The 25357-nt window shown below is 42.5% G+C and overlaps 1 protein-coding gene across 1 annotated transcript in view; it reads right to left on the bottom strand.

Annotated features, from left to right (window-relative positions):
* Positions 1-4768, bottom strand: part of LOC145342905 (tyrosine-protein kinase JAK2-like) — a 270756-nt gene extending 265988 nt beyond the window's left edge. Inside the window, exon 1 of the mRNA XM_080188485.1 lies at positions 4251-4768. The gene's annotated coding sequence lies outside the window, so the exon portion shown is untranslated. The remainder of the gene's footprint in view (positions 1-4250) is intronic.
* Positions 4769-25357: the final 20589 nt, after the last annotated feature.

Below are 25357 nucleotides of genomic sequence, written 5' to 3'. Positions count from 1 at the left end.
GAACTAGCTAGCGTAAATAAATAGGGTTATGGGGATAGGGCCTGGATGGGATTGTGGTTGGTGCAGACTCGATGAGCTGAATGGCCTCCTTCTGCACTTGTAGGGGTTCAATGATTTACACTCCTTGGGACACTAAGGGGCAATGTAGCTTGGCCAATTAACCTAATATTATAGAACCAGGCGGATTTTTACAACTTTTGTTTAAAGTTTCCAGGTCACCATTACAAAAAAAACTTTATATTCTAGATTTATTCATTGAATTCAAAATGCATCAGCTGTCATGAGATTGAGAGTCCTGTGGCATTACTGCTTCACAATCTCCCAAGCAATGCTCGCTATGCTACGCAACCCACGATACAAGGTGAAGAGAGAGACAAAAATGGCTAAACAGAGAGTGCAATAGTACAGCTGTTTAAACAGGGAAGTGTATGAGTAGACTTTTACAGAAGTCCATTTACTTTCTAGCATTCCATACATCTGGTTGATTAGTCGGATTATGGACATTGAAGGTGGGTTTCCCCCGGATGGGGAATTCGGGACACAAGGGCTGATCATTTCAGGTTGAGATGAGAAAAAATTTCTTCATTCAAAGATCTGTGAATCTTTGGAATGCTCTAACCAGGAGAGCTGTGGATTTTCCATCGTAGGGTGGCACAGCGGCAAGCACTGCTGCCTCACAGCACCAGGGAGCCAGGTTCGAGTCCCGGCTTGGGTCACTGTCCGTGTGAAGTCTGCACATTCTCCCCATCTCTGCGTGGGTTTCCTCCGGGTGCTCCGGTTTCCTCCCACAGTCCGAAAGACCTGCTGGTTAAGCACATTGCTAACTTCTCCCTCAAATGCACCCGAACAGGCGCCAGTGTGGCAACTAGGGACTTTTACAGTAACTTCATTGCAGTGTTAATGTATGCCCACTTGTGACACGAATAAACAAACTTTAAACTGATAAGCTGAAATAAACATATGTTTTGATCTCAAAGGATATGGCAAGTGGGCGGAAAGTGGTGTTGAGGCGGAAGATCAGCCATAATCATTCTGAATGGCACATCAGGTACAATGCACTCTGTGATTTATTCTGCTTTTGTTTTTTGTGCTCTTAATACACCCGCTCCCAGCCATTTGCCTTCTAAACAGCTGCTATGATTCATCAAGACAGATCAAGATAGTCAGCCATTTCTGACATATGAAGCTTTAACCAGAGCAAAATCGAAAGCACAGATCATTTCACTAATCAGCGCAGTTTCGTTCTTTAAAATCTGAATTTGAATGCAGAGTAATGCAGAGTCTACAGAGTAATGCACAGACAGAATGGTAAAATGCAACTTCAAGATAACAGGAACATTGATCAGCATCACTAAAGAAAGCAGACGAACCCACAGGCACTTGTTTTAATTTGCCATTTTGAATCATAGAATGCCTACAGTGGAGAAGACCATTCAGCCTATCGAGCTCTGCACCAACAATGGTCCCACCCCAGGCCCTATCCCCGTGACCCCATGTATTAACCCTGCTAATCCCCCTGACATTATGGGGCAATTTAGGAAGGGGAATCAACCTAACCCGCACATTTTTGGACTGTAGGAGGAAACAGTGGTTAGCACCGCTGCATCACAGCACCAGGGACTCGGGTTCGATTCCACTGCTTGTGAGGAGTTTGCACATTCTTGGTGTGTCTGCATGGGTTTCCCCAGATGCTCCGGTTTCCTCCCAGGGTCCAAAAGAAGTGCTGGTGAGATGCACTGACCCGAACAGGAGCCGGAGTGTGGTGACTAGAGGAATTTCACAGTAACTGCATTGCAGTGTTAATGTGAGCCTTACTTGTAACTAATAAATAACAACTTTTTTAAAATGGAACACCCAGAGGAAATCCATGCAGACACAGGGAGAATATGCAAACTCCACACAGACAGTGACTCATGCTGGGAATCAAACCTGGCACTGAGAGGCAGGAGTGCTAGCCACTATGCTATCACATTGCCCTTTTTGGATATGGGGGAAATTCATGGATGAGATAAGAAGCCAAAGGCAAATTTCTGAATGTTTCTATTCATTCAGCTTATTAATTCCTCCTACATGACCCCATCTCCACTCCAGCCACCCTGATCTGAAACATGGAACCTTACACATTGCTGTACTCTGCACCAGTGGGGTCTATGGTCATCAAATGTTAAGTGTTTACCAGCAATGTTTGTGTGTTTTGCATGCCATTGGCATGCCGTTCAGGGGAGATTTACCAGAATGACACCAGGAAAGATTCACCTCAGTTATGTGGAGACTAGAGGAAATGGCACTCTTCACTTTAGGGCACAGAAGGTTAAGGAGGGATTGAATAGATGTGGTCAATAATTACAGAGGGGCTTTGAATTGAGCAAATAAACCTGAGTTTCCATGTGGTGGGTGGTTTGTGAATCAATGGACACATTTAAAATTAATCCCAAGAACCAGAAAAGAGATCACAGAATGCCCGCAGTGCAGAATGAGGCCATTCAGCCCATTGGGCTTACACCAACAACAATCCCACCCAAGCCCTATCCCCTTAACCCATGTCCCCCGATGCTCAGGAGTACCTTAGCATGGCCAATTAACCTAACCTGCACATCTTTAGGGTGTGGGAGAAAAACGGAGCACCAGGAGGAAACTCACGCTGTCATGGAGAGAACGTGCAGACTCCGCACAATCACCCAAAGCCGGAATTGAACCAGGGGGCCTGGCGCTGTGAGGCAGCAGTGCTACACAGTGCTAAAGTCTGTGCTGCCCGTGAACAACACCCCCACCTGTTCACATAAGTTGAAAAACACAACCTATAAGTAGATTTAAAGTAAAAAATGTATTTATTAATCACAAGTAGGCTTACATTAACACTGCAACAAAGTTACTGTAAAAATCGCTTAATCGCCTCACTTCGAGTAATCTGAGGGAGAATTTAGCATGGCCAACTCACCAAACCAGCACGCATTTCAAACTGTGGGAGATAACCACAGTACCCAGAGGTAACCCACGCAGACACAGAAAGAACGTGCAAACTTCACGCAGATATTGACCAAAGACAGGAATCAAACCCAGGTCCCTGGTGCAGTGAGACAGCAGTGATAACCACTGTGCTAATTCACTGTTAATTTTTAAAAGGAAATTGGACATACATTTGCAAAGAAAAAGACTGCAGACTTATCAGGAAGAAACAGGAGAGTGGGACTAACTCATCAGCTTTTTCAAGGAGCAGGCATAGGCATAATGAGTCAAATCGCCTTCTCCTGTGCTCCTATAATGTAATCTGTTGTTACATATAAATACAAAACTTTTTTTTGAGGGAGGGAAAGTTTGAAGGAAGGGCTCCTGGAAAAACAGAATATTTGAAAGGGTTTCCTTCACATTAAAATGTTTGAAAAAAATAACCACTGCTACACACACTTTAGGCCTCAACCCTCACTCATTAGGGGTTTTTTATTATTCCTTGAGCACGGCACATCCATGTTCCTCTGGAAAATCCCTTCTTACTACAAGTCAGCTGAACAAGCCCCAGGAAGTGGCTGAGAGACTCTGCGTCACCGACAAGTTAAACCTTCCCATTAATTTGCAACACAAAGCCTGGTCTTGAGCAGGAGTCTCGAATCAGAACCAAAGCTCCACCACAATTAGTGACCATTTCACTCTGAAACCGTGCAACAATTTATCAAATGGGGGGAATAAAACCAGACACAGAATGACAACGCAATTTTTCTTCCCCAAAAAAAAAGGATATCAGAACAAACACCAAGACAATTGTCAACCCTATTGGGATCTGACATTTATAAAAAGATTACCAAATGAAGCATTGTAATCATTTTAAATACTATCCCAGCCACCAGCTAGATAGGGATATAATAATTTTAAATAGAATACTTCAGACGCCAGATAGATGGGGATATAATAATTTTAAATAGAGTATCTCAGCAACCAGGAACAGAGTGGTTTACTCATTTTAAATAGTCAGACACCAGGCAGATGGGCATATAATAATTTTAAATAAAACATTTTAGGCACCAGACAGATAGGGATGTAATAATTTTAAATACAGACTATCTCTAGGGTGATATATATTTTAAGTGCATATATCTTTTTTAAAGCCTTAAAGTTGAGGATGTCTGATTAGGCCTCACTGGTCAAATTCCCCAGTCAAATGAAAAGCATCGAATACACAAATGGATGGAACTTGGTTCCTTACGCTAAAAGCAGGGGATGGGTGGTGAGGAGTGTTTAAAGAAGACGGGACTTACTGGCTGGGTGGTCTCAGTGACACTTGGCACCTTGCAAGCCTCTCCACTGTGAAACTACATACGCTACAATGTCACCAAACAGCGAAGTTGCGGCCGCTCCGGGGACTCATGCTGAGTATTTGTCACTGTGCTTGTATTTCCTGCTTGCCCAGCCTTCCCGCTGCTGCTTCTTCACTTGGCTCAGGAGAAAAAGGTCTGGCAGAGTGGGAGCCGCGAGTAGAGCAGGAGAGAAAGTCAAACATCTGCTGCAACTTCACCCTGCCTGTGCCCTGCGCTCTCTCTACCTCACACTCGGAAAGTTTGCAGTCAACCCAGCGCAGAGGAGGGAGGAGAGAAACAAACAAATAGATTCTCCTTCACCCGGAACTAGTCGGCCAAAAGCAGCAGACGGATCAATGGTTGGTGTCTGTCTCGTTTCCAGTGGCAAAGCCATGTGTGAAGTACAAACTCCCCATATATCCTTACCCAGCAGATGTCAGAGCAAAACAACTGGGGAACAGCTAACAGATACTGAGCTGTACAATGATGCGGCATTATACAGCTCACACACAATTACACTACACAGCATTATACAGCTCACACAATTACACACACCATTACACAACACACAAACTATTACACAGCACACAGACATCATTACACTGCATGCAGACACACCATTACACAGCACACACACACTCCATTACATAGCACACAAGCACCATTACATAGCACACACACACCACTACACAGCATACACACACTATTACACAGCACACAAGCACCATTACACAGCATACACACACTATTACACAGCACACACACCATTACACAGCACACAAACCATTACACAGCACACACACACACCATTACATACCATTACACAGCACACAGACACCATTACACAGCACACAGATACCATTACACACCATACACAAGTACCATTACACAGCACACACACACCATTACACAGCATGTAGACACACCATTACACAGCACACACACATCATTACACAGCATACACATACACACCATCACACAGCACACACCATTACACATCACACAAGTACCATTACATAGCACACACATACCATTACACAGCGCACACACACACCATTACACAGTACACAGACACCATTATGCAGCACGCAGACACCATTACACAGCATGTAGACACACCATTACACAGCACACACACATCATTACGTATCATTACACATCATAGCACACAGACACTATTACACAGCGCACACACATACCATTACAGGCATGAATGTGATAGATGCAAAAGATGATCAGGACAATCCACAGAACCAGGGATGTAACATTGCATTTTGGTAAGTTTGAGTGTCCTGTTTTATTTCCCTGTTTCAATCTTCAGTTCAAGAGTAAAATGACTTTATGTTCTTAGTTTTTCCTTGGGATGTAGCTGACTGGCAAGGCTGCATTTTTGCTCACCCTCATCCCCCTGAGATGGCAACCATTCACTCAACTGATACCTGGAGCAGGGGTGGGCTGCTTTACAAGGAAAGGTTGGACAGGTCAGGCCTGTGTCCACTGGTGTTCAGGAGAACAAGGGGTGATCTTGTTACAACATATAAGATCCTGAGGAACCTGACAGGTGGATGCTGAGAGAATACTTTCCCCTTTTTGGGGAGACTAGAACTGAGAGATACAATTCAAGAACGATTTAAGAACGAGGAAAGGAGAATTTCTTTCTCTCAGAGGGTCACTAGTCTGTGAAACTCTCTTTCCCGGAGAGAGGTGGAAGCAGATAGATTCTTGACAAACAAGCAAGTCAGAGAGTATCGAGGTAAGCAGAAAGTTGAGGCCACAATCAGAATAGTGCACTATTCTATTAGAATTATAGAATCCTACGGTGCAGAAGAAAGCCATTTGGCTCATCGAGTCTGCACTAACCACAATCCCACCCAGGCCCTATCCCCATAACCCCATGTATTTACCTTAGCTAGTTCCCCTGACACTAAGGGGCAATTTAGCATGGCCAATCCACCTCACCCGCACGTCTTTGGATAATTCATATGTTCATAAGTTTGTATGATCTGCACCTTGAGCTGCAGTATTTCTTATGTTGCTCCAATTATTAAGCTGGGAATTCCAGGATAGTAGCCCAGCAATGATAACTGACTAAGAATATATGCCTACACAACATGGAGCTTAACTTGAACAAGAACTTGGCGGTAATGATCCTTATATAGCATTGCTGTTCTTGTCAGTGGCAACCAAATGCAAACAGTTTGAAGTAATATTAGTGAGTTGCTACAATGCATTCTATTGAGTTACTCAGTGTAACCACAGTATAATTGCAGTTGAAGCGGTGAATCTCTACTTGCTTTCTAACCAATGATGGGAATAAAGATTGTATTTTTTCTCCATACAATCCCTCCTGTAAAGAATGAAGATAAAACAGAATGGAAACAAGTCATAGGTGCACCAATTACTTTGTTTATTCTATCTGAACTCTTCATAATTTTACCTCTATCAGATTTAATCTTAAAACTCTCCACTCGAAGAAAAACAAGCCCAGCATGTCCAGGCTATGTTTGTAACTGTAGCTCCTCATTCCCTGAACCATTCCAGCAAGTGGAATGGGGCAGCACTGCTGGTTGTGGTTAGCACTGCTGCCTCACAGCACCAGGGACACAGGTTCGTTTCCAGCCTCGGGTCACTACCTGTGCGGAGTTTGCATGTTCTTCCCATGTCTGCGTGGGTTTCCTCCAGATGCTCCGGTTTCCTCTCCAGTCCAATGATGTGCAGGTTAGATTGATTCGCCATGCTAAATTGACCCTAGTGTCATGAATTAGCAGGGTAAATATGTGGAGTTGTGTTCGATGCAGACTCAATGGGCTGAATGGCCTCTTTCTGCACTGTAGGATTCTATGATTCTAAGTCTCTTCTGTCCCCACACCTCCAAGTCATTTCCGATACGTGATAACCTGAACTGAATACAAAATTTCAGCTGGGAACCAAGCTCAAGTTTTATATTGATTTAGAATAGCTTCCTAGTTCTTATAGTCTGTGGCTCTAGTCATAAGTTTCCATAAGTTGTATTAATTATTTTGTTAACCTGTCTTGTCACCTGAAATGGTTTGTGTGCCAACAATCTTTTACAACCTCTTTAAAAATGTACATTTACAATATATATGGGATGATGAATGGCAGATAGAGTTTAATTTAGATAAATGTGAGGTGATGACTCAGTTAATAGTAAGGCTTTGGGGAGAGTTGTAGAACAAAGAGAACTAGGGGTACAAGTTCATAGCTCCTTGCAGGTGGAGTCTCAGGTGGACAGACTGGTGAAGAAGGCATTCGGCATGCTTGGTTTCATCGGTCAGAACATTGAATACATTAGTTGGACATCTTGTTGAAGTTATACAAGACATTGCTAAAGCTACAATTGGAATACTGTGTATTATTATAGAAAGGATATTAATGAACCAGAAAGAATGCAGAAAAGATTTACTAGGATTCTGCCAAGGTTTGATAGTTTGAGCTATAAGGAGAGGCCAGATTGACTGTAATTTTTTTCCCTGGAGTGAAGGAGACTTAGGGGCAATCTATAGAGGTCTATAAAATAACGAGGTGCATAGATCAGCTAGATAGTTAATATCTTTTTCCAAAGGTAGGGGAGTCTAAAATTTGAGGGCATAGGTTTAAGGTGAGAGGGGAGAGATAAAGAAGGGTCCAGAGGGGCACATTTTTCACACAGAGGCTGTGAGTGTCTGGAATAAACTGCAGAGGTAGTAGTAGAGGCTGGTACAATTTAGTCTTTTAAAAAGCATTTAGACGGTTACATGGGTGTGAGGGGTATAGGGGGATATGGGCCAAACGCAGGCAATTGGGACTAACTTAGTGGTTGAAAAATAAGGATGGCATGGACAAGTTGGGCTGAAGGGCCTACTTCCATGCTATAAACCACCATGATTCTATGACTCAATATTGTATCATGAAGGGGTGTGAAGAGAGAGAGAGACATTTCTGGTAACCTGCAGACTTTGAAACTCATGATGTGGAGAACCCGGCATTGGACCGGGGTAAACACAGTAAGAAGTCTCATAACACCAGGTTAAAGTCCCAACAGGTTTATTTGGTAGCAAAAGCTAGTGGCTTTTGCTACCAAATGAATCTGTTGGACTTTAACCTAGTACTGTGAGATTTCTTGCTTTGAAACTCAACATTTTCTAATGAAGATATTAAAATGTGAAGTTGTGGATTTTAATCACCTGCAATCTAAGACAATTGGGAACTGCTAGCCATCCGGGATATGCTACTTGTGCCTCAGACACTCAAACTCCCCTGAGGAGTGTGGAAAACACCCATCTCCTGTTGGCTTTTACTATTTGAAGTGCATCAACGGTTTCTGAGATGAAATATCAAACAATAGGATAACCTGTTCCACAATAAAGACTACAGCAGGCACAGTAATCAAATTCCTCTGGAAAATACAGCCAGCAGGGCTTAAAGAGTTGGAAAAGTCATCATCAGAGAAATCTTTGAAAATACTTCAGCATGGAAACAAGCCAAAGAGATCTCTCTCTCCCTTCTGGAACAAGTCCAGAACAAGTACAAGTTCAAGAATTCAACATATCTAAATCTATGAATGAACAGGGATCTTGTAAGAATGACAATACCTTCTACATCTGATTGGATCCAACAAACCAGCTAAATTTAATTGGCTGCAGTGTTTAAGAATCTATGCCACCGGATCAAGCAAAGGACACTTAACCATATTTTCTTTTTTAACTTTTTATTGTGATTCTCACTCTCCTTATTCCTGATACTCGTTGTGTCTTTAATTATTTTACTCAGGCTGACTGGCTAATAAACTTGCTCCTTTTTTTGTATGGCATCCTAACTATGTTTGGGGTTGTGGGTTTCACACAAAGTGAAAAGATGTGGTTGGCACTTATCGCTTCAAACTAACAACAAAGTTTATTGAAAGAGATGGGCCCATAACTTCCAGTCACCAGTGTACTCTGTGCTTTGTGTATTCTGAAGTATTAGAAAAAGAAGCACTGAGCATAGTTTTTGGCATAGGAAGGTGTCATCATTATTTGTGTTCACAATATTGACTGATCATCAACCCTTAACTACAATTTTGGGCCATGTCAAGGTATACAATTGTAAGCTGCTAGCCAACTGCAGAGATGGTCACTGGTCTTACCTACGTACTCTTGGGATATAAAGTATTGTCAGTCAAAGTGCCTTGCTAATGGTGGTGCATTATCGTGCTTACCTTTTCCAATTGAACCGATGCCATCAACTAGTTTTGCTAGTATTCTTTATTTTTTGCAAGTAGATCATTTGCCTGTGACAGCTTCTCAATTTCAGAGACGTACAGGAATGATCCCAAGATGAGGATGGTGAAGGGGATGGTATTGAAAGGAATAATAGCCGGGATGTGTCATACGCAACCTAATTTGAAACCATATGTGTAAAGAAAGCTCGAGTGGACTGTCCAAAGTGAGTGTCTATTGTGGGGAATCCAAGTGATCATTACTCCTAGTCTACTTGAAATAATTCTTGAACAATTACATAAAGGAAATCCTGGTATAGTCCCATTGAAGGAATTAGCACAAAGTTATTTTGGTGACCAGATCTGGATGCTCAATTTGAAGAAAAAGTGGGACAGTGCCGATCCTCTGCATGACGAAGAAATAAGGGTCTCTCTCTCTCCCCCTCTGGTTTTTGAATATTCTGTTGGCCATCTGGAAGCAAGAACTTGCCTTTCTGAAGGGGGGGATCTGCTGTTGTTGGCTTGTCAAACTTTTCTGAGTCTATCCCGAGAACTGCAGATTTCATTCAAAGGACTCAATCCCAGCATCACATAAGCATCATTCTATGCTGTATTAAACCTGTATGAAGGGTCATGTTTCTGGGATTGCTTTGATTGGGACAGCTCCTATATTTGTTAAGGATTACACAGTATTGTGGTTGTTTTGATGTTGTTTGTAATTGACAGAATTTATTGCTAATATTCTTACGATACATGTTAACTGTATTCTTCAATAAACTTTACTTGATAGAAGTTCCATAGTGAGTCATTTGAATCATATCTGAGGTGAAACATATCATGCTTACCCTAAACAAATTCAAGATGCAAAACTTATGATCCAGATGGGCTTCATAAAACACTTTGGAGTTTCTGACCTGAACCATAACGCAGACCATATGTTGAAGACATTCCAAAGTTGTTTCTAAATTATTCAAGTGCTCCCGTTCACTGGACCGTGTAATTAAAATATCATGCAGGTAAGATCGTACACCAGGGAGATTACTTAAAATCTAATTACTCAATCTTTGGAATATGGCTGGAATGGATATTATTCCAAAAGGCCATCTTTTTAGATAAAAAAAATCTTGATAAGTAACAATGGTGAGCAATTCAGTGATTCCATTCATCTGTAAATGTGTTTGTGAAAGATTAATTTTGCCAAATTTCTGCCCACATGATAACCCAGTAAACAAATCTTCTATTAAAGGAAGTGGATATTGATCAGCAGACAACATTGGATTTATAAAATCACCACAAATATGAACTGAATTATCAGGTTTCATGACAGGTACAACAGGGGTAGCCCAGTCACTCATTGTAACCAGCTCTAACACACCAGTGTTAACGAGTTGCAGTAATTCTTCCTCAACCTTGGGGCGAATTGCATATAGTACCACTCTTGCTTTTTGGTTGACAGTTCAGCATTATCTTGAGTTTTACTTGAACTCTCTTCATTGAGTCAAGTGTTTCTTTGAAAATATACTTGTAGTTATCCAGAAGGTGCTGCAGATCTTTTTTGACATTGGTCTATTTGTTGACAGCACTCCAGTTAAGTTTTATCTTTTTCAACCATGATCTCCCAAATTGAGCTGGAGAGGCAGTGAAAAGGCATCTCCACTGTTTGTCCACTCTATTCGATATTGACCATATTGTCATCTTTAAACTGCATGATCTCTTCCATATGTGCCCTTAAAATCACAACACCTGATTTTAAGGGAAGATGCTTGAGTTTGTATTGATAAGTACTAACAAGAATTAAAAATACAGAGGCACTAGTATTATCCTCCCTCTTAATAGGTTGTCCATTTAACTTCAGAATCACACAGGATCTATGTGATTCACCCTGTGTGGATAAAAACTGTTCACCTGGAATTCTACATCATGTTACTGGACATTCTCTTCTTTAGTCATAATTTTTTCTTTCATATTGTAAAATCTTGTTGTAGAGTGCAACTTGCTCTTCTTTCTGAAGGTAGCCAGATTCCTCTTCCTAATTTTCTTCTTGGGAAGCTGGTCTAGTCCAACAAGGTTTTGCAATGTGAACCATTTTGCCACAATTTTTGAATCAACTATTCTTGCTTCAACATCTACTCGCTGAATGGCCCATTTTGGCACATTTGTGACATGATTGTTGCAGTTTTGACTTATAAGCAGTTCCCAACTTGTGGATCTTCACCCCTGCACAAAATTGTGAAACATATTTAGCAGCCAGTTCTATTGGCACTGCTGTCTTTAAAGTCAAAGCAATCAGTTCAGAAAGCAATCTTCTTTGGATAGCCTCATTTTATAGATCAGAAACTGGACAATCTCAAAGAGTATCTTCCAGTCACTCACCAAATTCACAATGTTGTGTTAGCCTTTTTAAGTTTGCCACAAACTGAGCTTTGCCTTCCATTTCAGTCCTTCAGTGGAACCTGAACTAATCCGCAATGACCAGTGGCTTTGAAGAGTAATGCTCTTCAAGGAGTTTTGTCAAGTGATCATAAGTTTTGGTTGCTGGCTTTGCTCCAAGTACTGGAGCAAGTTGAAGGTTTTACGTCCCATTGTGCTGAGAAAAGTTGGTACGAGCAGCTCGTTTGCAATTTTATTCGCTTGTACAAAGCACTGAAAATGCTTGACATAGGAAGTCCATGATTGATTTTCTTAATTGAAAGGGCTTCATGGATCCTACTTGATCCGCCTTCTCTCTTGCAAGCATTAGCAACTCGAGACTGCCCAATATATTCTTTTTCCTGTCTTCCCAGTATTCCCCTTTGACCCTGGAGGCCGTAGACTTGATATATTTTTTAAGACAACCTCAGCCGTACATTACAGCACTCCGGCTTTTCAAATATGCCAGATACTGCCTGGAATCTTACCCTTCTCTAATCAGAAAAGAAAAACTGTCTTTTAAAATTACACAGAGAGTTTCCACTCTTTTTTCTTTTACTTGAGTCTTTCTTCACTGGCACTTCGATCTTTATTCCTATTGTTGTTTCTCCCCCGCCTTCCAATATTCAAAGTGTGAGGACCCACAATGTTTTTTGCTTTCCTTAGGATCTTTTCTCAACGTTCTCAATGAAATAAAAGCCCAACCCCACTATTTTCTTTTTGTAATATCCTAACTAAGGGCTTGTGGATTTTATGCAAAAAGAAAATGGTCTTTTCATACATAGATTTAAAATAACAAGGTTTATTGCATGAGATGTTCTCTGCACTACACAGAACAGAAACTTAAATATATAACACTTTGACGCAAGGAAACTTCATTACATTGTTTATTGTGTAGGGAGTTAAAAAATACATTTTGGATTCGGAAAAGACAGCCAAGTCTCCCGCAGGTCCTTCAAGGATTATAGTGGATCTGCAGTGGAGGTGGCATAACATGCAGAGTCCACACAGCCAGTGACCCAAACCAGGAATCAAACCTGGGTCCGTGGCATTGTGAGGCAGCAGTGCTAACCACAGTGCCACCATGCCATCCGTCCACTTCTGCCACTCAAAAGAGAGGAGGATAAGAAGCGAGGATGTCTGCAATAAATTTAATCGTTAGGTGAGCACCTGAACAAATAGGAAAAGGAATTCAGGAGTTAGATAAGATGGAACAAATCATCATGTTTGTCTCAAATGCGTTTCTTCAAGTGGACATTGGAGAACTGACAGCATATTTTCAGCAAGCTTTCAAACAAAACAGTGGACCTAACATGGAAATAATCATCATGCAGAATGACATAGAGCTGAAAGCTAGGTCAAGATACAAAGACTTTTGGGGACTCATAAACAGAGCGAAGCACCCTCTCTGACATCCTGTGCACTCAAGGTGAAGACCTACTTTGGTTCCACATACCACTGTGGGGTGGCTTTTCCCAGATAAAAATCTTCAGGTCAAAGCATCGCACCCACCTCACAGATGCCCATCTGATGGACTGTATGAGACTGGCCATCTCAAACTGTGACCCAGACATCACAGCACTCACAGATGGTGTCACACTAAAAATAAGTGAGTGTTATGCATTTTGTGGGGGGGTTTTAGGAGAGTCAAATTTTTAAGCGTATCTGGTGCTGCATTTTATGTTAAAAGTGATCTTGTGCTTAAAAAGGTTGGAGACCAATGCCCTACATTGTACACATCACAATATTTCAGTTAATGGTGAGATCAGTGTAGCATGATTGACTAAAATAAAAGCAAAATACCTTGGATGCTGAAATTCTGAGATTAAAAACAGGAATTGCTGGAACTACTCAGCAGGTCTGACAGCATCACTGGGGAGACAATCAGTATTAATGTTTTGAACCAAATATTCTTCAGAAGAGGAACCATATTGGACTAGAAACATTGGCCAGAATTCTCCCATCCCGCTTGCCACTAGAATTTTAGCAGCCTGGTTGCGGAGAATGTGAAATGCCATTGACGGTCGTGCAGGAATTTCGGGCTTTTAGACCATCGTGGCCGGAGAATTCTGCCCATTAATTCTGTTTCTCTCTTCACAGATGCTGTCAGATCTACTACGTATTTCCAGAGCTTCATTTTTATTTCAGCATAAATAGCCGTTTATGTGTGAATTGGCAGTGTGATATCTAATGTCAGCAGGTATGTGGGATAACCACATCTCTCCATCGCTCCCTCTCCCATGGACTCTTCCACCCTGCTGATTGCTGACACCTGTACCTCCACACTGTGACTAACATTGCAGATTGACCATCCCAATCTCAGTCTCCATCTCTCCCTGGAATTGTTCACCCACAGGAAGGAAAACAGTGATGAACGTGAGAGGTGGAATGTGTTGTGAGACCATAAGACATAGGAGCAGAATTAGGCCAGTCTGCCCCTCATCTGCTCTGATTCCCATGGCAGGAGGAATGATAAAATTCTAGCCATAGTATCCAGTGGTGAGTGAACGGGCCCCTGATACTGTCTGCTTCTGGTGCCTCATATCATGCATACTTAGTTTGGGTGGATAGTCTCCCCGTACTGTCTGCAGGAACAGAATTTCTCTCCTAGCCCTCACTGCCTCTGCCATCACATCCAGGGAAGAGTCAGAGAACCAGGGATCAGCCTTCCCACATCTTCCCTACATTATTCATCTTCCGATAACCTTCAAAGGCAACACACTATGAATGCCTTCTGAAACCATCTCGGCCTCTTTAAAATGAGAGCAGAGTGGCTAGTACAGCTGCCTCACAGCGCCAGGGACCGGGTTCGATTCCAGCCTTGGGTGATTGTTGCATGGAGTTCGCACATTCTCCCTGTGTCTGTGTGGGTTTCCTCGGGGTGCTCCAGTTTCCTCCTATAGTCCAAAGATCTGCAGGTTAGGTGGATTGGCCTTGCTAAATTGCTCCTCAGTGTCCCAAGATTGCCCCTTAGTATTCAAAAAGATGTGTTGGTAAGGTGGATAGGCCATATGAAATGCATGGGTTTACGTGGATAGGGTTGGGAAGTGGTCCTCGTGTAGCAACAATAAACTTTTCCACAATGTCAACAAAAGGGAGGAGATTGTCATCAACTTCAAAAAGCTTAAAGGACAACATGCCCCTGTCTACATCAATGGGGACAAAGCAGAAAGGGTCAAGAGCTTCAAGTTTTTAGGTGTCCAGATCATCAACAACCTGTCCTGGTTCCCCCATGCCGACACTATAACTAAGAAAGCCCACCAACACCTCTACTTTTTCAGAAGACTAAGGAAATTTGGCATGTCAGCTACGGCTCTCACCACCCTTTACAGATGCACCATTGAAAGCATTCTTTCTGATTGTATCACACCTTGCACTGCCCAAGAATGCAAGGAACTACAAAAGGTTGTGAATGTAGCCCAATCCATCATGCAAACTAGCCTCTCATCCATTGATTCTATCTACACTTCCTTGGGAAAGCAGCCAGCATAATTAAGGACTCCACAAACCCCAACATTCTCTCGTCTATCTTCTTCCATCAGGTGAAAGATACAAAATTTTGAGGTCATGTACTAACCGACTCAAGAACAGCTTCTTCTCAGCTGCTATCAGACTTCTGAATGGACAAACCTTGCATTAAGTTAATCTTTCTCTACACCCTAGCTATGACTGTAATACTGCATTCTGCACTTCCTCATTTCCTTCTCTATGAACAGTATACTTTGTCTGTATAGTGCGCAAGAAATAATATTTTTCACTGCGTGTTAATACATGTGACAATAATAAATCAAATCAAAATGCTCTTTTGGAGAGTCGGTGTAGACTTGATGGACTGAATGGCCTCCTTTTGTAGGGATTCTACGTGAATTCTATGGAATACTTGTCATCATGCCTACATTCTGTGATTAGTTAGAAAAACTTGAAATGTGTTGCTAATGCAGTGGTTACATCAAAAATCCACGGCAAAGTTGCAGGTGAAACAAAGAGATTCCTGATACATTGTTTGCCCTGACCCCCTCACTTCTAACAGGGGGGAGTCTTTAAAATATAATTCCACCCTTTCTCTCATTCTCCCAGGAACATCCACTGCCTTCCTATTGCTGCAGTTATCGAGTCCAGTGTGTTGCCTGCTCATCCTCCCGTAAACTAGTTTCAGCTGTTGAGCTGGAGAAAGAAATACTTTCTGATCTCTATTCTAACAATAGCTTCTGCTTACAAAGCATGTTGAAAGAATCGAAACATCCCAAGGTACTTTGCATATTGCTGATTGGGTACCAAACAGGAAATGGGAGACAAGTTAAGTCAGTTAACAAAATAACCTACCCGAAAATGTTGATATCATTTTTGCTTTCATTTGTACTCAATGCTCTCAGTTATAACTCAAAATCAATAGTTTTAACTTGGAATGAATTTGATATCAATTTTCATAGCGCTCAAGGCTTTCCCTGCATGCTCAAAAGTTATTTATGTAATTATTTACTGAAATAATATCTGAAAATTTATTCATTTGGTCCATAAAAAATGCTCTGCTATACACTAAAACTTGAGTGCCTCATGATCAGCTTCAGTTTTTAATTAATTTTAGTCCCAGGGTCAATAGCGGAAACTAGTGGAAAATAGTGGGAATACACGCAATCTACCCCTGGCCCCAGTCTCAGGTCTAACCTCTCCCCCCAACCTCCACAATCTCAAATTGTATCCCCCCCCCCCCTCAGCCTCTCTCCCTCCCTTCCCCTCCTTTCAGCCGCTCTCCCTTCACTCCAGCCACACTCCCTTCCCTTCCTCCAGCTACTCTCCCCCCCTGCCCTCCCTTCTCTTCAATCTCCAGGCCCTGGGCCTCCAAAGTCATGCTGGGCCTCTCCACTGAACCTTAGTGCAGGGCCTTCCCTTCAAATGTGAGCACTGGGCCTTTCCTCTGCACCCAAGCCCCGTGCCTCCCTTCTGAACCTGAGCCCTGGGCCTCCGACTTTCCTGCAACTCATTCCAGGATGCCGAACCTTTTCCAATTTTAAATCTTCACAAACATCATTTCCAATTTCTGGCCTGCCCTGTAAACAGCTACAGAGAAAAGAGAGGAGGGAATGATGGGAGAAGGAGAGGAAGGAAAGGGAAGAGGAAAGGAATGGAAGGGGAGGGGAAGGGAGGAGAAAGGGGAATGTGAATGGTTTGTGAAAGGTAATAAGGAGTATAATGGGATGGAAGAGAGAGAGAGGAAGGACAGAGAGAATTTAATTGTACATGTGGGGTGAACATGTGACCCCACATACTGCATGCCTAATGAATTAGGGCTTAGGAAAATTTTATATAGTCCTATTTTGTCATGGTCACTGCAGGACGGCAAATTGATGACAACGCCGGCAGTTGGCAATTATCATTTGACATCAGAAGTATGGCTGTGTGTGAAAATAATAACTAAATGGTCAATTCTGAGAGAAAATGACAGCCAGACAGTTGCTTGTGAGTGCAAGTGACATCAAATGATGACAAGTGAAAGCTGCCGAAAGAAAATAATGTCAACTGATATGAAAACATTTAGGGAGAGTAATGGCCAAAGTCAAGACTTTGGGAGGTGAGGAGAAATATGGTAAGATAATGGAGCTTAGTAAGATCATGTGGGGTTTGAGATTTGGTCACAAATCACAAACCTGAACTTCTTTCCTCTTCTCTTACTTCCTTTATGTTTTCAAAATGTTCCAGAATTTATTTATCTTATATAACTTCATAAAATAATCACTGAGACAATGCTAAGACTGAAGGGATATAGTTTCCTAACCAATCCTCCTATTGTTGCCTCTGAATCAGTATAGACATTTTCTGCAAGATCTCTAAATTCTAACAAATACTGATTACTAAAGGAACGCACGGCAGCCTTCCCAGGTACTCAGCAGTTCAGCATGACCACCAGAAACTTGAACTCAACAAAACTGAGAATGTAATTCAATCTCTTGTTTTATGGACTACACCTTTAGATCAAAATGGAAAGGATATAATTGAAACAGCCACCTGTACTCTGCTGTTAACTTGATGAGATCATAAAATCTTTACAGAGCAGAAGAAGGCCATTCGGTCCATCAAGCCTGCGCTGACAACAATCCCACCCATACCCTATCCCCGTATGTATTCACCCTGCTAATCCTCCTGGCACTTACGGGCAATTTTGCATGGTCAATCAACCTAATCTTTTGAACTGTGGGAGGAAACCAGAACCCCCGGAGAAAACGCACACAGACACAGGGAGAATGTACAAACTCCACAACAGTTACCCAAGGTTGGAATTGAACCCTGGTCCCAGACACGGTGAAGCAGCAGTGTTAAAACACTGTGACACCGTGCTGTCCAACGTTTTTTTTGTGTGATGCAAATCTTGAGATGACAATGTTTCGCTGGTCAATGTCTAGTTACTGCTCAGTAACTGCGTGTGTGTGTGTAAGGGAATCTTGAGCAGATGGCCAATGTATGGGAAACAGATAAGGAAGCGAAATCTCTGAGAATGTGCAAGACAACATATAAATATGCTTGTGGTCAGAAATGAGGTCAGCAGAACAAGATTCTGTGGATTTGGAAATCAACAGACTCCTAAGGATTTTCAGTAGTTAGAGATGGAAAAATATCTGCAGAATGAGATAGCTGGCAATTACTGAAGTCAATTGCTACAACACTAGAATGTTAATACAGTGTTAGTGCAGCAGCCAGGTTCCATTCACTCAAACAAATGTTGTAAGTTTCCTAATAAAGTCAAGGTGGGAACTGGGGAGTTACCATTACCCAGAAGTGATGAGAAAGGGTACATAGTCAGAGAGCCCATTTCCAGACAATGAACTTCATTAAATCCCCCAGAGAGAGAAAGATATTTCAATTTCTTCAATACTGTGGGTTGGATTTATATACATCATGCATGGGAACAGCAGTCCTGCCCCCAGGGGGATAGCAGCCACTCCTTTGGATTTTCGCAAGAGATGCCCACTTAAATGGCATGGAGACAGGTTCCCTGCTGTGATGAAACAGTTCGCAAGAGCATGCTGGGATAATTGGACAGCATTGAAACGACAGGCTGCAGCCTCAACAGAGATAAACAGGCTGTAGCTGCAGGCACTGGAATAGACAGGATATGGGCCATCTCCAGGACAAAGAATACTTTCTGGTCAAACTGGGTCAGACACAGGGGCATCTTAACCCCTTATTTGGGAAGGAGGTATGTGACGTTCGTGCTTCCAGCAGCCAGAGGTATGGCTGTTGGGTAGACACCCAGAGATTGGTGTGGCAGCACATGATTGGACTCCACCAATCAGTGTGATTAAGCCCTGATCAATTGATTGGCAATGGCCAAAAACGGTGTGAAACCAATGAGATACGAAGGGTGCTGCACAACAGAAGAATCTCTCTCTCTCTTTCTCTCTCCCCAGTGAACGAACCGCAACAATAGTGACCATCACCCCTTTCAAACAAGCACCAAGACCTGGCTTGGCTGGTGGCGAGAGGGGCACTTCCTGTCAGATCTTTCATGCACGCTCAAGGCTCAACACCAACACACACAGCCTTCGAAGTGGCTGCGGGGTTGATGAGATGGTCACACACCTCCTTGTGGAATGTGCCTTTGCAAAGAAGGTCTGGAGTGAGATGCAGTGGTATTTGTCGTGGTTCATCCCCAGCAGCTCAGTGATGCAGGACTCTGTGCTCTACGGGCTGTTTCCAGGGGCACACACTGAGACAAATATCAACTGCTGCTGGAGGGTCATCAACTCGGTGAAGCGCACTCTTTGGTCCGCCTGAAACCTGCTGATCTTCCAGTTGAAAGATTTGTCCTCAACCAAGGGTTGCAGACTGGCACATTCCAAAATCCAGGACTATGTGCTGAGGGATGCTCTCAAGCTTGAGGCAGCCACCACAAAGACAGAATGGGGAAAAGGCAATCGTTTAAAGCCTTTCAACCAAGGCAGACCGAGGGACCAGAAATTGAGAAAAACCCTCAGACTGTGTAACTGTGTGCTAATCTGTTAAAACAACAGCACACACTGAAATGTTATTGTAGAACCGAACTGTAATGTATGTCATATCTTGGAACTAAGCACTGTAAAATATTGTAAGTTAAGGTAATTGTAAATATGACTGTGTGTAACAATTGAAAATGTTGTTTTGTAATGATTTATTCTGGAGTATTTATGAATAAAGTATATTTTTGAAATAAAAAAAGGTGACCATCGCCAGCAACGACCAGCACGAAGAGAGGAACCCAAGAAGGAAGGAAGACCAGAGCCAGAGTATCAGACTAGACCAAAGGACCAGACTACGCAGAGGAGGATGGAGACAAACACGCGGATAAAGGCCAATATCTGCCTGGGTACTTGCCAGCTGCACAAAAGTTAAGTGAGAGTCTAGTATTGGACTTGAATTCTGTAAGATAACTTGTTTTTGATTAGGTGAGTGATTAACAATTGTGTGTGAATAACTACTATTGTACTAACAAGAAGTCTACTCGCAGTTTGTTGTCCACAGTATAAGGGTTAAAACAGACTGTACAGCAGGCGCAACACTGCTTAATTAAGAAAGGCTCTCAAAGCTGGAAGCTTGACCAATTTTGAATTAAAAAACAGATAAAGGGATCTGGGGAATAGGCGGGGAGGTGGATTTGAGACCACGGAGAGATCAGCCATGATCTGATTGAATGGCGGGGAGCAGGCTCGAAGGGTTGAATTTGCCTACTTCTGCTCGTTATTTCGATGTTCCTACGTTTGAGCGGCTTTCCAGCTTAAAAGGTGCAGCCTGAAATGGATGTCAAGTGAAAGAGAGTGTTGTCTGGGGTATTTCTAATTTCCTGCAGACTCACTCAACCAGCACTGTGTATAATGGATTTTACTCAAACACCTCTGCTTATCTGAGGAAAAGGACTACCCACATGAACCAATAATAAATAGGCAAGTCTCAACTTTATTCCAAACAGTAAAAGACTTCAGTTTTACAACATTAACAATTCTCTCTCTCTCTCGCCAATTGATCTTTTAGAAATTTGTATACTGTCTCCGATCCTCGTGATTCTGTCAATACATTGAACTCTCGAGTCTCTCTCTCTCTGGTCAGGAGGTGAGTTTTGCTTGTCTCTGCCGTGTCCTGACCTGCTTCTGAGGGAAGCCGGAGAGGTGGGTTTCTCGAACGCTGCTAGCACAGATTTCTAATACCTGTCTGTCTGCCTTCTGAAATCTTCCAAGGATTTGGCCGACGAGTGCTTAAGTCTGATTAGTTTGACATCATTGTTGATGGGTCTCAATGGATGTTAATGAGTTTCAATGGAGGACTCTTTGTGTTTGGATGCTACATACTTAGATATCTAGTTTCAGCTTCTAATATGCATTGACTCTTTTGTTTCACTGATGCATGTCTGTCCCATGCATATAATAGTGATTCATTTTTCAGGAACTGTATAACTGTCCTTTTACACATGCTAATATGTCCTGCTGTATTTTTCAATTGTCTAAGCTTGGATCTTGCAGACTATTTGGACTGAGGTAATCCCAGCATACTTTGCTTTCGATGTCAGTTTGTACGCCATTTTGCTGTGCCTGCACCCCTGGCGTGACGGTCATCTGCAACCGCACCCACCCCCACCCCCACCCCCCCCACACTCAAGCAGTCACAGGCTGCTACAGAGGGCATTTTGCTTGGAGGTGCCCTATCAACAGCTTTGTCACAACTTTAAATAAAAGCAGACAGAGTAGTCGACCCTCCGGTGTGGGAAAATAATCCTTCTTGAGGTCTCCAGCAGCACCTGCACCCATGTAGGCAGAGAGGACCTCAAGACTTGTCTGGAGTAGTGTCACCATTCTCCCTCCCCCAGCTGCTGCTGCATCTCCACCTCCAGGTTGTTAAACCGCCCTCTGCTGGGTTGGGAAATTGGAGGCTGACTGGAAAATCCCAGTGGGCCTCCCCTCCGTACGACGAATAAGGCTCTTCCTGAGCCTAATTGGTTGCTCATCTCGTCAGGGTAGATCGTCCTGCCAACTCAGCAAAAATGTCCACTGCCACGAAGGGAGTCAGGAGATCAGAATGCCAGCTGGCCTCAGTAGTTTTGGGCGGTCACCTCTATTCCTAACCTTGGCAGAACTTTAAAATTCAACCCTACATCTCATAAGTTAAGTTTGCTCCATCACCTTGTTCTGTCCATTCAATCAATATTCCATATTTTGCTGGAATATTTGGAATTTCTATTAGTAAAAACTACATCCTAAACTCCCAAATTATATTCCAAAACACCACATTAAGTTGACTTCATAGAATCATAGATTTTTACAGTGCAAAAGGAGGCCATTCAGCCCAACATGTCTGCACCGACCGCAAGCCCACCCAAGCCCTATCCCCATAACCCGATGCATTTACCCAAGCTAGTCTCCCTGACACTAAGGGACAATTTAGCATGGCCAATCCACCTAACCTGCACATCTTTGGACTGTGGGAGGAAACTGGAGCACCTGGAGGAAGCCCATGCAGACATGGGAAGAATGTGCAAACTCCACAGAGTCGGTGACCCAAGCCTGGAATTGATCCCGAGTCCCTGGCACCGTGAGGCAGCAGTGCTAATCACTGTGTCACCATGCCACCCATGCCTTACATTGCTTCGGGATGTTGAGGAATGAGTCAAAGGGTATCTTGATGATATGGCAGCTGGTATGAAAGCTTTATTTCCTTGTGCCACCGTAGGTCTCCCTCAACTTCTTCATACCCCCCCCCACCTCGCTCCAGGTCAGGGTGACAAATGTTTTTTGTTTGCTTCCAATATCCAGAACTTTGCATTTTGCCTGTATTGATTGATTGATTGGCAAGCCAATGCTGATTGGCCAAGGAGTTGCTGTGGTGAAAACAATGAGGAATGATAAGCTCCGCAGACTCCTGGATAATCCAAAATAGGGGCAAGGCTTTAATATATTCATTTTGTTCGTACAGAATATAATGCATTAAAGCCTAAGAGAAATACAAATTTGCCCTGCAATATAAATTGTTCTGTTTTTGTCTGAAATTTGGCATTCTGGCATTTATCTTTCTGAGTGCAGAACTGTAAGGATTGCTCCCACCTTCCCCCAAAGGTAGCTTTTGAATTTAGGATTTTATAACGGACAAAATAGCACAGGCATGGGGTTTGGCTAAACCACAAACTTGTTCATTTAGGCCATAATACAAAGAGTTTGAAACTTGGGTAAATTACACAATAGAAACTTATTTGATTCGTTGGATTTATCATAGAATTCCACAGTGTAGAAGTAGGCTATTTGGCCCATCAAGTCTGCACTGACTCTCCAACAGAGCACCTTAACCAAGCTCGCCCTTTCCTTATTGCCCCAACCCCATGTAATTATCCCACTAATCCCTCTCACATCCAAGTGTGGGTGAACTTGTTGTGAACCTCACCGACTTCATACGAACATAAGAATTAGGAGCAGGAATAGGCCATCTGGCCTCTCAAGTCTGCTCCGCCATTCAGTAACCTCTTGGCTGATCTTTTCGTGGACTCAGTTCCACTTACCCAACCACGCATGATAGCCCTTAATTCCTTTACTGTTCAAAAATTTATGTATCCTTGCCTTAAAAGCATTCAATGAGGTTGCCTCAATTGCTTCACTGGGCAGGGAATTCCACACATTCACAATCTGTGTATGAAGAAGTTCCCCCTCAACTCAGTCCTAAATCTGCTTCCCCTTATTTTGAAGCGTGCCCCTTAGTTCTAGTTTCACCCTCCAGTGGAAACAATTTCCGTGCTTCTATCTTACCTATTCCCTTCATTATCTATTATGTTTCTAAAAGATCTCCTTTCATTCTTCTGAATTCCAATGAGTATAGCTCCAGTCTACTCCGTCTCTCCTCATAAGCCAACCCTCTCAACTCTGGAATCAACTGAGGGAATCTCCTCTGCACCCCCTCCAGTGCCAGTATATCCTTTCTCAAGTAAGGAGACCAAAACTATACACAGTATTCTGGGTGTGGCCTCACCAGCACCTTATACAACTGCAACATAATCTCACTGTTTTTAAACTCCGTCCGTTTAGCAATGAACGTCAAAATTCCATTTGCCTTCTTAATTGTCTGCTGCACCTGCAAACCAACATTTTGTGATTCCTGCACAAGGACACCCAGGTCCCTCTGCATTAGCAGCACGCTGCAAGTTTTTACCATTTAAATAATAGTCCATTTTGCTGTTATTCCTATCAAAATGGATGACCTCACATTTACCAACTTTGTACTCCATCTGCCAGACCCTTGACCACGCACTTAGACTATCTATATCCCTTTGCAGACTTTCAGCATCCTCTGCACACTTTGCTCTGCCGCTCATTTTAGTGTCATCTGTGAATTTTGACACACTACGCTTGGTCCCCAACTCCAAATCATCTATGTAAATTGTAAACAATTGCGGTCCCAAAACTGAGGTATACCACTAGTCACTAATTGCCAACCAGAAAAACACCTATTTACCCCAACTCTTTGGTTTCTGTTAATTAACCAATCCTTTATCCATGCTAATACATTATCCGTAACACCGTGCACCTCTATCCTATGTAGCATTCTTTGATGCAGCAACTTGTCAAATACATTCTGGAAATCCAGATACACCATATCCACAGGTTCCCCATTAACCACTGTGCATATAATATTCTCAAAGAATTCCAATAAATTAGTCAAACATGACTTGCCCTTCATGAATCCATGCTATGTCTTTCTAATAGGACAATTTATATCCAGATGTCTCACTACTTCTTTCTTGATGTTAGATTCAAGCATTTCCCTACTACAGAAGTTAAGCTAACTGGCCTATAGTTACTCGCCTTTTGTCTACCTTCTTTTTTAACCAGTGGCATTTGCTGTTTTCCAATCTGCAGGAACCATCCAGAGTCTAGCGTATTTTCATAAAGTGCATTTGCTATTTCTCCCATCTCTTTTTGTACCCTGGGATGCATTCCATCAGGACCAAGAGAGTTGTCTCCTTTAGCCCCATTAGCTTGCCCAGCACTACCTCTTTCGTGATAATGATAATTTCTAGGTCCTCATCTGCCATCGTTTTCTTGTCATCAGTTTTTGTCATGTTATTTGTGTGTTCCACTGTGAAGACCGACACAAAATACCTCTTCAATGCCTCAGCCCTTTCCTCATTTCCAGTTATTAAATCCCCCTTCTCATCCTCGAAAGGACCAATGTTTACTTGAGCCACTCTTTCTCATTTTATATTTCTGTAGAAATATGGAGATTTGAAAATGCAATGAGGCGTCAATATATAAAAACGGGGTCTTTAATTTATTAATTAATTTATATTTATTAACATGTATTAAAAGCATTTAACCATAAACCATGAACCTGATTACATTGCTGGCGAGGTGCGGTGAAATTTGGAAATTGCAAGCACGATTTGCAATTTCTGGGTTTCGCCGGATCGTGAGCCCTTGCCGTCATTCCCACAGATGAAGAGTACAGCCTCAAACATCAC

The sequence above is a fragment of the Carcharhinus amblyrhynchos genome, chromosome 5, assembly GCF_965287045.1.
Source record: "Carcharhinus amblyrhynchos chromosome 5, sCarAmb.v2.hapA, whole genome shotgun sequence".
Classification (NCBI taxonomy): domain Eukaryota; kingdom Metazoa; phylum Chordata; class Chondrichthyes; order Carcharhiniformes; family Carcharhinidae; genus Carcharhinus; species Carcharhinus amblyrhynchos.
This window is presented reverse-complemented; position numbering and strand designations above follow the sequence as displayed.